This window comes from Coffea arabica, chromosome 2e, assembly GCF_036785885.1.
Source record: "Coffea arabica cultivar ET-39 chromosome 2e, Coffea Arabica ET-39 HiFi, whole genome shotgun sequence".
Taxonomy (NCBI): Eukaryota; Viridiplantae; Streptophyta; class Magnoliopsida; order Gentianales; family Rubiaceae; genus Coffea; species Coffea arabica.
This window is the reverse complement of record NC_092313.1, coordinates 37775735-37790832: the sequence shown is the minus strand read 5'-3', so window position 1 is coordinate 37790832 and position 15098 is coordinate 37775735. Positions and strand designations below refer to the sequence as shown.

At 36.5% G+C, this 15098-nt stretch overlaps 1 long non-coding RNA gene across 1 annotated transcript; it reads left to right on the top strand.

Moving 5' to 3' along the window:
* Positions 1 to 764: 764 nt before the first annotated feature.
* Positions 765 to 6624, top strand: LOC140037008 (uncharacterized). The gene is made up of 2 exons (XR_011840783.1): positions 765 to 4891; positions 6441 to 6624. It is a non-coding gene; the product is annotated as an uncharacterized lncRNA (long non-coding RNA).
* Positions 6625 to 15098: the final 8474 nt, after the last annotated feature.

Here is a 15098-nt window from a genome sequence, read left to right as displayed (position 1 = left end):
AAACAAACAATGCCCTCTGGACATGGAGCGTGGGCATGTCTTGTAACTGGAAGTCTTCTGCCCAAGAATTTGTGTGAGGACTTGTAAAATTCTTCATATTTTCTTTAAAATTTTCTTTTATTTTAAATAAGTTAATTTATAATTTCTTTACTACTAAATTACTCCCTCAATAGTTATAATAAATAATAGAATCAAGAGTTTTGCCTTTAGTTTTATAGTTAGGGTAAACTAGGATTTTTGCATATTTTGGTAGTGTGATTAATTGGTAAGGAGTGTGTACTAAATTTGGTTGATAAGAGTGAGTATTAGGTAGGAGAAAGTGTGTGATTAGAAGTGCTAATAATAAGTGAGTGAATCACAAGTTAAAACACAAGTACGAGAGAGTTGAGGAAAATAGGTTTGAACCAACGTGCACCGTTTGCTACCGATTGAGTACACCACTTGAATACTACTGTAGACACCAAATTTTGATTTCAAACTTTAATCATTTAATTAATTTAATTTTTTTTATTTTATTTGTTTCGATTTTAGGTTTTTATTTTTATTTAATTTTATTTGTTTCGATTCGTGTCTCTTGTCTTACTTTAATTGAATTAAGAGTTTTTTGCACTAAATTTCGAAAAAAGAAAAGAAAAAAGTCAATCAAAGGGACAAGAATAAGACACGTAAACCTACTTTGGGGTTTGAAATCTTGGCCTTTCATATTAGGTTTAGTCTTTTAAGGTGCCTTTAAAATGCCAAGGAGCCGCAAGCCAAAAGGGAGGGGAGGTACGAAAAGGCTAACGAGAGGAAAATGAAAAACAGAGAGGGACTGCTAGGGTTTAGGGCAAGGAACGAAGCAAAAGAAGAGAGCGATAGGAGCTGGGGCTCAACGGGGTTTGAGAATAGTAAAACTAGAAGAAAAAGGAGCAGCGGCAAGGGTTTGAAAAAGGGAGGGGAGGATTCCAGGAATGGCGAGGGTCTGAGCAGAGAACGGCTGAGGAGAGAAACAGAGAGGTCTAAGGCCAAGAAAAGAAATGAATGAGAAAAGGAGTTTCGGGCATTAAGAAAATGGAGGAAAGAAAACAGAGGGCGGGGAGGCGGAAAAGTCAGAGCCAGAAAAGGGAGGAAGAGCTTCGATGGACTAGAAGAAAAGAAAGGAAAAAGAAAGGCTACGGATTGGTGGTGGGTTTGAAGGAAGAAAATGGCTGCTGAAAGAGGGTGGTGAGCAGAGGCAAAACGAGAGAGCAAAGGGCCATATCAAGTGGTTCAATGACCAGAAAGGCTCTGGATTCATCACTCCTACTGACGAAGGTAAATATTTGTTCGTCCACCACTCTGGGATTAAGGCCGGCAGTGGAGGGTTTCGCAGTCTGGGCGAGTATGAAATCGTCAAGTTTGAAGTGGAGCAAGGTGGTGATGGCCGTACCAAGGCCATTGATATCACTGACCCAGATGAGGGACCTGTTCAGGGAGGAAATGAGCAACGGACGGAGGAGAAGAAGCTAGGGAGAATAGAGGGAGAGCTTTTGGAGAAAAACAGAGGAGGCTACGGCTAAAAGAAACAAAAAAGGAGGGGGAACCTGGGAAAGATCTGGAAAACTTAAAGAAAGCAGGAAGAAAAGAAGGAAAAAAGGAAAATTGTTCTCTGCAGAAATTTCATCAGGGCGTTGATTTTTGGCACACCTTGAAGCTTGATTATCTCCTTCCTGGTTGCTTAATTTGAGCAGATTTTTGTTGCTGCACCAAGTGGGGAGTAAGGGGAGGATTTCTTGTTCAGAAATTGTTCACAAATAATAACGGGAAGATCGTCAAATCTGGCCACAAAGGAGCTGCCCTGCCTCTACTGCACCAGTTTCGACTTCGAATGAAAACGCAGCAGAAATTCTTGTTTTGGTCCCAGCGATTCAGGTGATTATTTTCAAGCTCCTCCCATGTTAGCTTATGCCCATCATTGCCTGTAGATGAAGATAGTTTCCCCATTGGCTGATTTCGAATCTGTCATGAAGTTTTAGAATTATCATGTGAAATTTTTCCACGCGTGAACTGTTTGTCTTGAATTTTTGATGGCTTACGGTGCTGCGAATGAGTTATTCTGTGATCGGAATTCATCAGAGGATTAGAATGGTTCTATTTTGTGATGATTATGTGGTTTGGTTAACTGTATTTTGACTTCTGAGGTCTTTGTTTAAGTCACAAGAGAATGGTTTCCTGGTCTTTTGCTTTTGTTTGCTTGACGTTCGCCCATTCGGTTCCTCGTTTGATCTGCAATAATTGGTTCCCTATAGTGGGGTTGCGTGAATGTTGAAGTTTTAGGGGGTTTTGGGAATGAATTTGCTGGTTTTGGCTTGGAACTGTGAGTGTTGCTTGAATAATCTATGAAAATGGCGGCTGGAAAAGTTGTAAAACCCAACGAAGAAGATGAAGTTTCCTAGCTTGCATGAAAGTAATTCTGAAAAATTGCAATTTAACCCCTTAATTTCTGCCTAATTCCACTAAGACCCATAAAATTCATAATATCATTCAATTTGGTCCCTTTGCAATATAAAGTTCCTTTGATATGTTTCATTTTGTTTTTGGGCAGATTGCTTAGGGATTTCGGGATGGAATTTGAGTACTTAATGTGCTTTCTGATAAATTTTAGTTGTGATTTTGATCCTTAGTGGAATCTTGGGTATTTTGTGATTTAAATATAGAAAATTGATTTTCATTTATTTTTGTAGATTTTATGATTGATTTTTAGATGTTTCGCTTTTAGGCCTTAATTTTATTTTATTTCCTTTTAGACCCTTAGCATTTGCAATAATTGACCCCTCAAGCTTTTATAATTTTCTCAATTGGGTCCTTGTCTACTTTAAACCTTTGAATATGGGTTATTTGGTTATTCAAATGCTTGTAATGGTTCAATTTCATAGTTATGAGGTTATTTGAGATGCCTTGACCTTTTCTTTTATTTTGGAGGGTAATTAAGTAATTTCACTTCATTGGGGCTCCATTTCAAGGGAAGTACACTCTATCCCTTATTTTTCACTTTATTTGACCCTATGTGTCTATGTGACTTTACATGTTTAATTGCATGCCTCTTGAATGTTTATTTATTTATTCATTCGCTTTATTGGTTTTAGTTTTTGTATATTTATTTGAGTTCAATTTTGATCATTTGAAAGGCTTAAATGCCAAAGTTGTAATAGTTAGGTTATTATTTTATTCCTTCTTATTTCCCCTTTTAGATTGTAGTAGGCCTTCCCCCCAATGTAATAGATAGGGCGTCCTTTACTTTATTTGCCTTGCGTGTTTTGCATGTTTACTTGCTATGTGTTACCGCTTTCCTAGGATTTAGCATCTAGATATGCATGCTTATGTGTTATGTGAATTACGTGCTCACATGCCTACTTGCTTTAACTATGCTCATTTACTTGTGAATGCACATGTACGATATAACCATGGCTAGTCCAATGCTAGTCATGGTTACTTATTCCCGATCGCTCGCAAGTCCAATGCTTGTGAGAGAGCGTTAGTAAAGGGCTAGTCCAATGCTAGACCCAATAGGACCTCCCTCGCTAGATCATGTTTGTATGATTACAATACACTTCATGCATATTTTTCCATTTTTTAGGATCTTTATCATTTTCACATAATATTTCCCCTAATAAAATATCCCTTACCCCTATGTATATATAAACATTTAGATTTGCATCTCATTTAAGAAATTAGGGGTAGATTAGTGCATTTTGTCTGATTAGACTAGAGATACCCCTTGGATATGGGATATGGACGAGTTTGGCTTTTCTAGCCTTAGCACGCTCGTATTCCCTCTATTAAAGGGAACATTGAAAGTCACGAGTGTAAGTCCCCCGCACCCATTATGATGCATTCCTTTAAGACATACACATTTGTACATTATTATTTTCTTTACTTTTTTTTCTTTCAAGTCTCATGACTTGCATCATTCGTGACTTCTTCGAAGAGTCTTTATTGGGCATCACAATTAATGTGATTGGCACCAATTGAGCTTTGAAGAGAAATTTCGACCCCCCGATACTCTCTTAGGTCTAGGGTTTACATTCATATAGTACATTCAAATGTGATAAATCTTTAGGTTAAAATAAGAAAATCTTTGACTAAATCACGCAACTAGCCTTGGCTAGGTTGAGAGGGTGCCTTGGACCTCGTCCTTGCCTTCCCTCTCATCAAATGTGATTCCCGAACACTCTCTCTGATTTTTGTAGACTTAGGAGTCGTTTAAAAGGGTTTTCTATAATTTTACTCAAAATTTTATTTTTTAGGTGACTTTGTACACATTGACTCAATACCAAGTGGCGACTCCAATTTTTACTCAAAACCCTTTTAAACTATTATTTTGGGTCAAATCGTCGCATTTTCTATGTCCCATTAGGCCCATTATTCTTTTTAAATCAAACTCATTTTTCATTCAAAATAATCATCTTTTCTAAAACCTAATTTGTTTTTCTTTATTTTTCTCAAAAAATGGGGCGCGACAACTACTTTATTACCTTAATCTCCTTACTTTTATTTCAGAAAAATCAACCCTAAAGTATCCCCTAAAGTAGCCGAAATTCTCAACTAAAGAAAGGGAGAAAAGAAAAAAAATGAAATTGAATCTTGGTGCGACACTTGTCGGAAATCCAAGGAACTTTGACTATGCTAACTTTCTTCCTTCTTATCTACCAATTTGGCTCACTTTCCTCTTCTTTTCTTCATGGTGGCCGAGACATAGAGGAGAGAAAAGAGAGAAGAAACTCTCAATTTCCTACCTTGATTCTAGCTTTATTTGAGTTGAATCGAAAAAACTAAACCAATTAAACCTTCATCTTGGTGCTTGGGAAGCTTGGCGTGGTGAAAGTTTTGGGAGAAATTGTTTGGTTCCTCACTTTCAAGAAGGTTTTGTAAGGTATGACTCTAAACTCCCTTTTATCTTTCTTAATAGAAGCTTTTAATCTTGGCATATGGTGGATGATTTCTAGTTTTTGGTGGTGTAGTGAAATGCTAGGGTTTATATTTTTCAACTTTAATTATTGATGTTTAACTTGCAAATGTTGTAATTGAGCTTGGAAATGGAATTTGTGAAGTGATTAGTGGCATGATTGTTACTTTTTAGAGTTGAAAGTTGAATTTCCAGCTTTGGCAAGTAAATTTCAGCATTGGTTGTGATTGAGTAGTTGCTAGAAATGAGTTATATTTGGATGTTGTTTAACCTAGTGGAAGGGTTATCTTGATATACTTGCTTGTGTGTTTGAATTGGGCTGATTTGAGGGAAAAAAATGAAGCCATAAATGGCTGGAAAATGGATAAATACAAAGGGCATGCTGTCCAAATTTTCGCTCGAATGATAAGCGAGTGAACTTGAAACTTGAGCGACGATTTGAGGTCGAAGTGAACTTGGATTGTCTATGGTATTCAAGTTTCCATTAGTAGAGATATATAAGCTGAAATTTTGCCAAAACTCATACCTTTTAAAAGGTGAAAGTAGCGACCTTTATAACTACAATTTTCTCAATCTTTCATACCAAGTGTGAATTCAAAAGTTTTAATCGCTTCTTTATCAAAACTAAAAGAGCGAGCATGAATTTTCTAGAGTTTGATAAGTAACATGAATACTATTTAAACGAGTTTCATTTACTTAATTTTTTTTAAGCGAAATTCCTATGTTTCGAACCCTAGTTGATTTCAAACTTTTAAATGATATTTTATCGCAAATTTGGACTCCAACCAAAGAGTTGCACCTGAGCGTGATTTTGAAAAACACAAAGTCTTTGGTGAGTGATTCCAAGTGCATGATTGAACTTGATACTTGATTGAAATGCTTTACTAATGTGATTGGACAATATTTGATTTGTTTGATCGGGCAAGGGTGTACTTTATTGCACTTGCCCTAATGTGATATATTATCGTTCATTGATTGCAATTAACTTGATATACATGTACATGACTTGAATACTATCTGGAATTCCAGAAACCTTGTGGCGAGTTAATCGAGTCGAGCCGGCAAGGGTCTGGTCGATTAGATAACGAACCCTGGGTATCTAGTGTTGTCGAGTGAAGTGTTATCTCCTTGACTAATTGATATGCTCGAGTATTACCACCAGTGTTTATCTTGGAGTTCGGGCCCGGTAGGGGGTTTGAATGATGGACGGAGATTGGAGTTAAGTGAGACACTACTGGACTGGTTACTTTACTTGAAAGTTGACGGAGTGTCAACTACTACCCGATCAAGCTATGGCGGAGCTGGTTTGCAAAAGTGACTGTATCCTTTTACTTGAACTATTGAATATTTAGTGATTGGCTATACGAAGGGTTGTTGCTCATTTTCTTGACTTTTTATACTCGCTACTTTGATATTTACACTTTTACATAATGGTCAACTTGCTATTTGGGTCTGCATGATGTTTTGAAACCTCACTGAATTTTAACTCACTCTATTAGCTTTGTTTTCCTTACAGGGGGTACGAACGAGGGCGTGAGGTTGGTACAGGCTAGCTTTGTCTAGTTTTTGAATTTTTGGCGATTGTACTCGCGCTAGTGCTCGAATTAGGGTTGAATGTATTTGGAACTCAAATCTTTTGTCACATTTGGGATTGTATGAATGTTTGAGATAGAAATAAATGTAAATGTACGTTCCAAGCTTGGGAACTGTTGTTTCATTTACTCTTGAGGTTATAACTTATTTTGACTGAGTTAAGTGGGCGAGTCCTGACGAGAGTTGGGCAGGCGGTCCGTTAAACCTTGGGGTACGCCCTAGGGAGCGGTGGGGTCATCACAATTTGCCTCTAGTCCAGATAAAAACTTCACAAAACACACTCGGGACCTACAATAAAAATTTTCTGTCACTAGGAAACAAAATAAACTTATTTTTAACACAAAAATATGAAATAAAAACACAAAATGACTAAAAATTAAAACTCTTGGGTTGCCTCCCAAGTAGCGCCTTTTTTTAACGTTTTTGGCTAGACAATACCATATGCTCAATCAGGGTGTAACTCAAACTTCTTTGCAACTGTTGACATTTCTTGCAAATTCAAACTGTGATTGAGTGCGATCTTCAATGCATCTCTACCATTTAATTCAAACTTTTGCTGCATGAAATGGTCAATTACATCTATAACAAAAATAAAGTGTGCCTCACTATGACATTTCATGGCATCACAAATATTGAATTTTATTATTTCGCCATCAAATTCCATTGTCAAGGTTCTTGAATAAACATCAATTTTTGTTTTAGATGTCATTAAAAATGGCCTACCTAACAAAATTGGGGGTGAAACAGAAAAATCATCATCCATATCCAACACATAGAAATCTGCAGGAAAAACCAATTTATCAATTTGAACTAGAATATCCTCTAACACCCCATCAAGATATGCATTAGACCTATCAGCAAGTTGCATAATGACACTAGTTTCTTTTAAGGGTCCAAGATTCACAGAATTATAAATGGAACGAGGCATGATATTTATTGCAGCTCCTAAATCTATCAATGCTTTTTCGACCTTAACCTTTCCTATTTTGCAAGGAACAATAAACATACCTGGATCCTTATATTTAGGAGGCAATTTCTGTTGTAGGACTGCTGAAACATTTTCTCCCATATAAATCTTTTCAAAGCCCTTTAACTTTTTCTTAGTGGTGCACAATTCTCTAAGAAATTTTGCATATTGAGGAATTTGCTTAATGGCATCAAGAAGGGGAATATTTACCTCAACTTTGCAAAAAAAGTGAAAAACTTCTTGCTCTTGCTCCTCTTTCCTGGTTTTGCATATCGACCGAAAAATGGAGGAGGAGGTGTCACCACTACTGGGGGTTCATCTCTGGGCTCTTTCCTTGGAAGGGATTGAGTTGGAGATTTCATTGTTTCTTCCTCAACTTGCTATTCAAGATCATGCTTAGATACTCCTTTTTGATATTCTTGCAATTCTTTGCCACTTCTCAAAGTAACTGCACTCACATTTTGCTTGGGATTGACAATGGTCTGCGAAGGCAATTTCCCCAAACTTGCAACTCTAATCGACTCACTGCAGACGCCAATTGACTCATTTGATTCTCCAAGTTTTGAATGCTCCTTCTTGTCTCCTATTGAAATTGTTGTGTGTTAGTTGCTAATGATTTAACAATTTCTTTAAGAGGTATACCTGGTGTAGAAACTGGTTGTTGATGTGAAATTGATGGCCTTGCTACATAATTGGGGTTGGAGTTATCTCTCCATCCTTGAGTATACATGTTCAAATAAGGATTATACCCCTTTTGGGGAGGACCTGGAAATCCGCCAATAGCATTCACATGAGTATTCAGCTCATCTTGGAGTGTAGGACACATATCAGTCTGATGACTCGAAGCATAGCAAATTCCACATGTTTTGGCTTGCTGAACCCATCCTACAACCAACTTTTCACCAAAGAGGTTAGAGAATCTAATCGCTATTCAATAGAAGAAGTACTTACCTCATTGACTTTACGGGGAATATAATCTTGTCTGTCACCAATTGTTGCGCATTGGCAGCCATACCTGAGATCAGTCCCCTTGCTTCTGTCGATGTTTTATTCACCAATGCTCCTCCACTGGCAGCATCAATTATCTTCCTATCCATTGGCGATAGTCCCTCATAGAAGTACTGGATAAGAAGTTGGTCCGGAATTTGGTGATGAGGGCAACTTGCACATAATTGTTTCAACCTTTCCCAATACTCGTGCAAGGTCTCTCCATTGAACTGTCTGATCCCACATATATCTTTTCTAATACTTGCAACTCGAGAGGCAGGGAAAAATTTCTCAAGAAACTGGTGCTTCATGTCGGTCCACGTGGTAATTGATCCAGAGGGCAAATCATAGAGCTAGTCCTTAGCTTTATCAGCTAAAGAAAATGAAAAGGCTCTTAATTTTATTTGCTCCTCAGTGACTCCTTGGGGTTTCATGGTCGAGCATACCACGTGAAATTCGTTGAGGTGCTTGTGAGGATCTTCACCTGCAAGACCACGAAAAGAAGGAAGTAAGTGAATTAAACCAGATTTTAATTCAAATGGTACATCCAAGGCAGGATAGGTGATGCAAAGAGGTTGTTGATTTAAATCAGGGCGGCTAATTCCCTCAAAGTTCTCTTGCCTGCCATGTTTTCAATCTCCTCTTCAAGTTCACTAGAAGATTCAACTAAGTCAGATGGCCTTGCTTGCTGCTTAGTTTTTTTTTCAATCTACATGCTGTCTTCTCAATCTCAGGATCGTATTGCAATTCACCTGTACGAGAAAATCGAGGCATCAACTAACAACAGAATAAAAGAAAATAAAAATAAAAATCCAAATAAAATAAATTAACAAAGCACCAGTCCCCGGCAATGGTGCCAAAATTTGTTGGCTTGTCAAACCAGTAAAAATAAAAATTCCTACTCTAAAAATATGAATTCGAACGTAGCGGTGAGTAGGGTCGTATCCACAGAGACTGGGTGCTTTATTTCTTTGTAAAGATAATAAATGAAAAAGGGAGATTATGAGAAATTAACTAAATAACTCACTTGAATAAAAATAAAGACAACAACACAAAATTAAATAAAACTTAATCAAGAAAAGGCAATACTCTAGTCGAAGGTCTAATCTCTACTTTGGTTCATTTAACTGATCATCGATGCAAAGGTGAAATCAATTATTTATGAATAAACTGGTTATGGTGGTCAACAAGCTCTGACAACCTGCCTCTCCTTACTATTTTGATAACCACAACAAGCTCTGTGACTATTTCTCTTACCAATTAAGCAACCCTAAACAAGCTCTTAGGATTTAACCTATTGACAACATTAATAATTAGAGAAGCCACCAATTCTAACCAACAAACACACAAGCTCGGTTCATTTAAGCTAGATTATATATTCCCGTGACATAGATTCGAAAGTTTCTACTACAATCAAATTATATCACTCGCCACAAATACTAAAACCATCAAACAATTACGGATTTAATATTTCAGATGGCAATAGACTATTTCGACAATTAAATATTGATCAGGTATTTAACTGTAGGAAATGATCATAATCATGAATGAATAGAGAATATATAAATCTTCATAAATAATGAAACAAATATATCAAATTAGATCTCACAGTATTGTTGAACCAACGCTTCAATTATCCTTCAACTAAAAAAGAAACTAGCCACTCCTCATGGTGGATTCGCAGCGGTAGAGACTCACGTTGAAGACGACGAACGCAGCGGATCACCTAAACCCGTTGATCACGTGGTCAACAAACCTCGGTATTTATAGAAGACGCCACAATCTATTGCGGTTCTAGATTGATAAGTCAATTGAATACCTAAGATATAAATCTAAGATATTCAAGGTGCTTCAATGAAGCTTTGAGAGAACTCTCAATGTAATTTTATTAATCAACAAAAACTCCATGTAAACAATGATTTAAGGCTATTTGTAGCCGTGACTAAGGCCTAACAAAACTTGGAAAACATGAAGGAAATTCAGTCAGCCCTTGGGCTTCTCTTTGGGCCGACACTAGCGACACAACTTACGTACCGTAAGCTAACTCGTAGGGACCCCCGAATCGGCTCAGTGTAGGGATTAACTCGTTAACTAACTAAAAGTGCTATTGGACCTACAGCCCACATGGCCTAAACCTCTTTATTACACCCTACTAGACTAGTAATGGGCCATGGACGCCGCCTTAGCCGAATCATGGGTTTCTAATCTTCAGTGATGGCCGAGACTAGGACAACGAGCCTAGCTTCGTTGAGGCCCTCGATGGCCTTTGGTTCTCCACTTGACTCTCGGGCCGCATGAACTAATGTTTGTAGTGTCTCATTCAATCTCTTCGCGCGAGCTTGTGTCATAGGCCCAAATGGTACCTTCACTTGCTCCACTTGGATAGCTCTCTCGACCTCCTCATCACGAAGGCTTCCCCCCTTCTTATACCCCTAGGAGACTAGTTTAATCGCAATGGACCAAGGAAAACGTCTCCTAAAAGGAAAAGACTTCCTTTTCTAGTCTTATTCCTACTTAAACTAATAAGGTAATAAAAATTCAATAGGCTAATTACTTTCCAAATGGAATGCATCACTCCACAATTGATCAGAACTTCCAATTTGTGTCTAATGTAGCTACAAGGACACGACAAGTGCAATCCCGTGGGTTTCGTCTTTCACTTGGTCATATCGCGTGCCCACGTCTTATAGAATGTAGTCTTCTAAAAATTTCATATTTAACGCACCTTTTATTCTCTTTTCAGCACAAATTCCTAGAAACAACACCAAAAATCAAATTTGAGTAAAATCCATCAATTAACACCATATTTTAGCAAAATAAAGGGGAACTTATTCACAAATTATATGCATAATTAGCCACTTAACAATTATGTGGCTTGAATCTCTCTATAAATAGTAGTCTTCGAGGACATTTTCACAACTTTGGAAGGTTAGAAAAACTCCACAAAATGTATTCTTCACTAGTTTTTCTTAGTTCATTATTTAGGGTAGATTAGTATAGTTAGTGTAGTTTATCCTTCTTGTATTTGTAGTTAGATTTGGATGAAAATTTGAAAAGCAAAGATGGAGAGTTGGAACTCATGTGATAATGGTGACTTCTCTCTTAGTACTTTCTCTTTTGTATTTAATTTCATGTTTAGCTATAATACAAATTTAGTGTTTATTTTCATGTTTAGCTAAAGTTTTTGCCTAGAGTTATAGATGAACTTGCTATATCTTGTTAGTGATGTTTACTTAGTTATTTGATGATGTTATTTTAAGCAAGTTATTTATCACTTTTGCTTATCTAATCATGATTAATTGGCCATTAATTGTGATAATTTTAAAGTGATAAGTTTGCAATGAGAATTGGAATTTAACACTAGTTCAAGGAAGCGATAAATCTAGGGAGTTTACTAACGAGAGTAAAGGAGCACCTTTGTGGCTTTAGTGACTTGTTTCATGTAATTTCATAAAAGAAATGAGTTTGTAGTTAATTTCATAACCGTGAGAGTAGGTATGACTTAGTTACAAGTATAGTTGATTCACTACGAGAGTAGGCTTCATATACATTAGAAAATTATACCATAACTAACCAAGATAATAGCATTTACTTAACCGTTAATTTCACTTGTAAGAGTAGTGAGAAATTCCAAATCTCTAGAAGGTTTCTATTGTTATTTTTATTACTTGTATCCCATGTTTATAGTGTAGATTTAATTACTTGCACTTGTGATAGTCTAAATAATAAAGAAGTTCAAAAATCACCGATAATTGATAGTTTTCCTTGTAGGTTCGACCATTAATACCTTATACTCGCTCTAGACTCGTATACTTGTGAAAAATCGCGTGTGGAGTATTTAGAAATTTATAAATATAAAACTTGACTGTGGATGAATTAATTGTTATATGTATACCCCGCGCTTGCTAGCAACATTTAGGAGTTATTATAAATAATAGCTAACTATTATTTCGCTATTACAAAAATGTACAAATTAATTTGCGATGAGATACAATCTATTCAAAAGGGTAGTACACCGTTCCTGTTCATGTCCATATACGTCAAGAACTTTTGGGTAGAGAACCGCATCAAGTTTTTTTGTGGTCGCTGGGGTAGCTTAATTTCCCCATTCTTCAATTTTTTCCACTGAAATTTAGGTGGATTACAACACTTAAGAAATCGGTTAGTAATTCTACTTTTCATCCCTGAATAAAACTGTAGGAAGGGATGGGAAACTGATGAAAAAGCTTCTCCGGTGGTGCCTTAACAGTTGGACGAAACTAAATTGAATATTATATGAAGCTTAACAGGCAATGTGGGGAGATAACCAGGCAATTGCTAACAAACAATTTCATTTCTTTTTGGCTTGGATTACTCTACTAAAGGAAAAAAAGCCTGGCTGAATAAATAACACCTTACCCGCGAAACGCAAGGGCAAAAAAAGTTTGGTTAAGAAATTACGCGGCTGCTGGTCTTGGGAATGGTTAAGGGGCCGCGTGCCCTGTATAAATTGACCTGTCTACTTGGTCTTTAATAGGCAAACCACAAATATCTCATGTTGGGAGATTCTGTATACGATGGATTTTCGTGCATATTCTTTTGCATAAATCAAAACGTGTTCCCCAAAGGCAAATGTGCAATTTCTTGGTATTACCATGAAGCGGTGTAAGACGGAAGCATGAAATGGTAAACTACCATTATAAAATCCAAATATTTCTTCTTTTGTAAAATCCAAATATTACTAATAGCATAAAGCATTATTACCTAGATACAAAAAGGAGAAGTTAAACATTTGCTTGAAGAAGATAAAAGGGAAAAAGAAAAAGAGAAAAAAGATTTGTGATGCATAATTTAAAGTTCGTGATTTATGATTTAAGGTCCAAATTGATTATTCTATTACTTTTTGTCTCACTAAATCACGTTTTGTCTCATGAAGACATTTCTATAATAATACTCACAAAATGGATAACTTGTCGCCTTTCGTCTTACTATATCAAGTTTTGCCATTTTTAAGAAAAAAGAACTACGAAATCCATTAAATTACCCTTTAATTTACATCTCCTCAGCAGTGTTCCATACCCTATCCATAAAAATTTCCAAACGCCTACCTTTATCTTATCTACCTTTAATGAACCAAGTTAAGCCTTTAACTCTTTTTCTTCATTTGATACCCTAATTGTTAGCTGAAAAATCTTATTTTTAGACTTTCTCTTTGCGCTTTGAGTTGAAGAAATGCTGTGATTCCATTGCATGAGAGTTGGGATATTATTTGAAAGGCAATGAACCAAAAATGCGAGTATGACAGGTGAAGTTGATTTCTATGGTGTCGATATTCAAAAAAAAAAAGAAAAGAGAAACAAAAAGGAAAAAAAAAGAAAAAAGTGAAAAGCAGCAAACGAAAAAAATTGAGAAAGAAAAAGAAATATATAAAAAAACAAGAAGTTGAAATCAAGGTATTTGTGACAAGTACCGACTATTATTTCACTTGTTGGGTTGTTGAGATGCCTTGGAGGTACAAATTTACAAGAACCTGTGCAATGAATTTTTGGGTATTTTCTTTGACATTTTTACACCCTTAAAATCCTTTTTATCCTACCCCTTCACCCGAGCCTCATTACAACCCTGTGAAGTCCCTTTGATTGGTGCATTTAATTCATAGTTAAGTGGTGGAGATATGATATATGAGCAACCTTGTGGTAATGTCATTTCATTGTGTTGATTTGAGAGTCATCCTATATCCTATACACTTTGGAGTGAATGAGTGCATATTAAATGTGAGAATTGTCAATTTGATATATTCTGATTTCGATGAGGTTATTAGGGAATTTGAAATACAGTTATTGGTATAAACTACTATGAATTGCTTGGTATCTTGATTGCACTTCTGAGTTAATTATACTTGAGGGCAAGCATAGTTTAGGTGTGGGGGAGATTGATAGGGTGCATTTTAGTGAGATATTTTGCTAACATTGCATAATTGTTTTGACAAAGTACTGCACTATTTGGTGGATTCTACTCAGATTTTGTGTTTGGTGTTAATTGCAGAAAGTAGTGGAGAAAAGATACTGAAATCAAATTCCAGAAAACTTCCTAACATTTAGGCATGCCCACGCCTAATTCCAATCTTCAAAACCGGATTCTCGTGATTCTCCGCGCGTGGGGAGCTTCAAAAATGGAGTAAAGTGGCTGGCTACAAATTTGGAAATCAGTGGGGCCGCCCCAGAGTGGAAGAAATTGATTTGTAATAGGATTTGTTATTTAGGAAGTTTGGTATTCGGATACAAATTTTTGAGGAGAAAACCTAGGACTAGGGTGCGTTTATTTCTCTGGTGGGCCTGGCCGCCAGAAGAGGAATGAATTCCTTCACCTTTTTGGGCTACAAACGTAGAGAAGGTTGTACTCTTTTTGTTTTGACTTTTCTTACCTATTTGGGAACAATTGGTAGAACCACCATTGTTGACTTGTTGAATTTGTTTTTTCCTTTGGTTTTGACCGAATTGACAAAAAGGCATCAAAGTCTCTTTTATGCTTTGGTTGGAGACAATTGAAAGCAACGAAATTCCTCGTTCTTTTCTTTCTCTGTTGACCGAAATTGAAAGAGTAGATTTGACAACTTTTCCCAATTCTCTACGCATGGCATGATCTCCA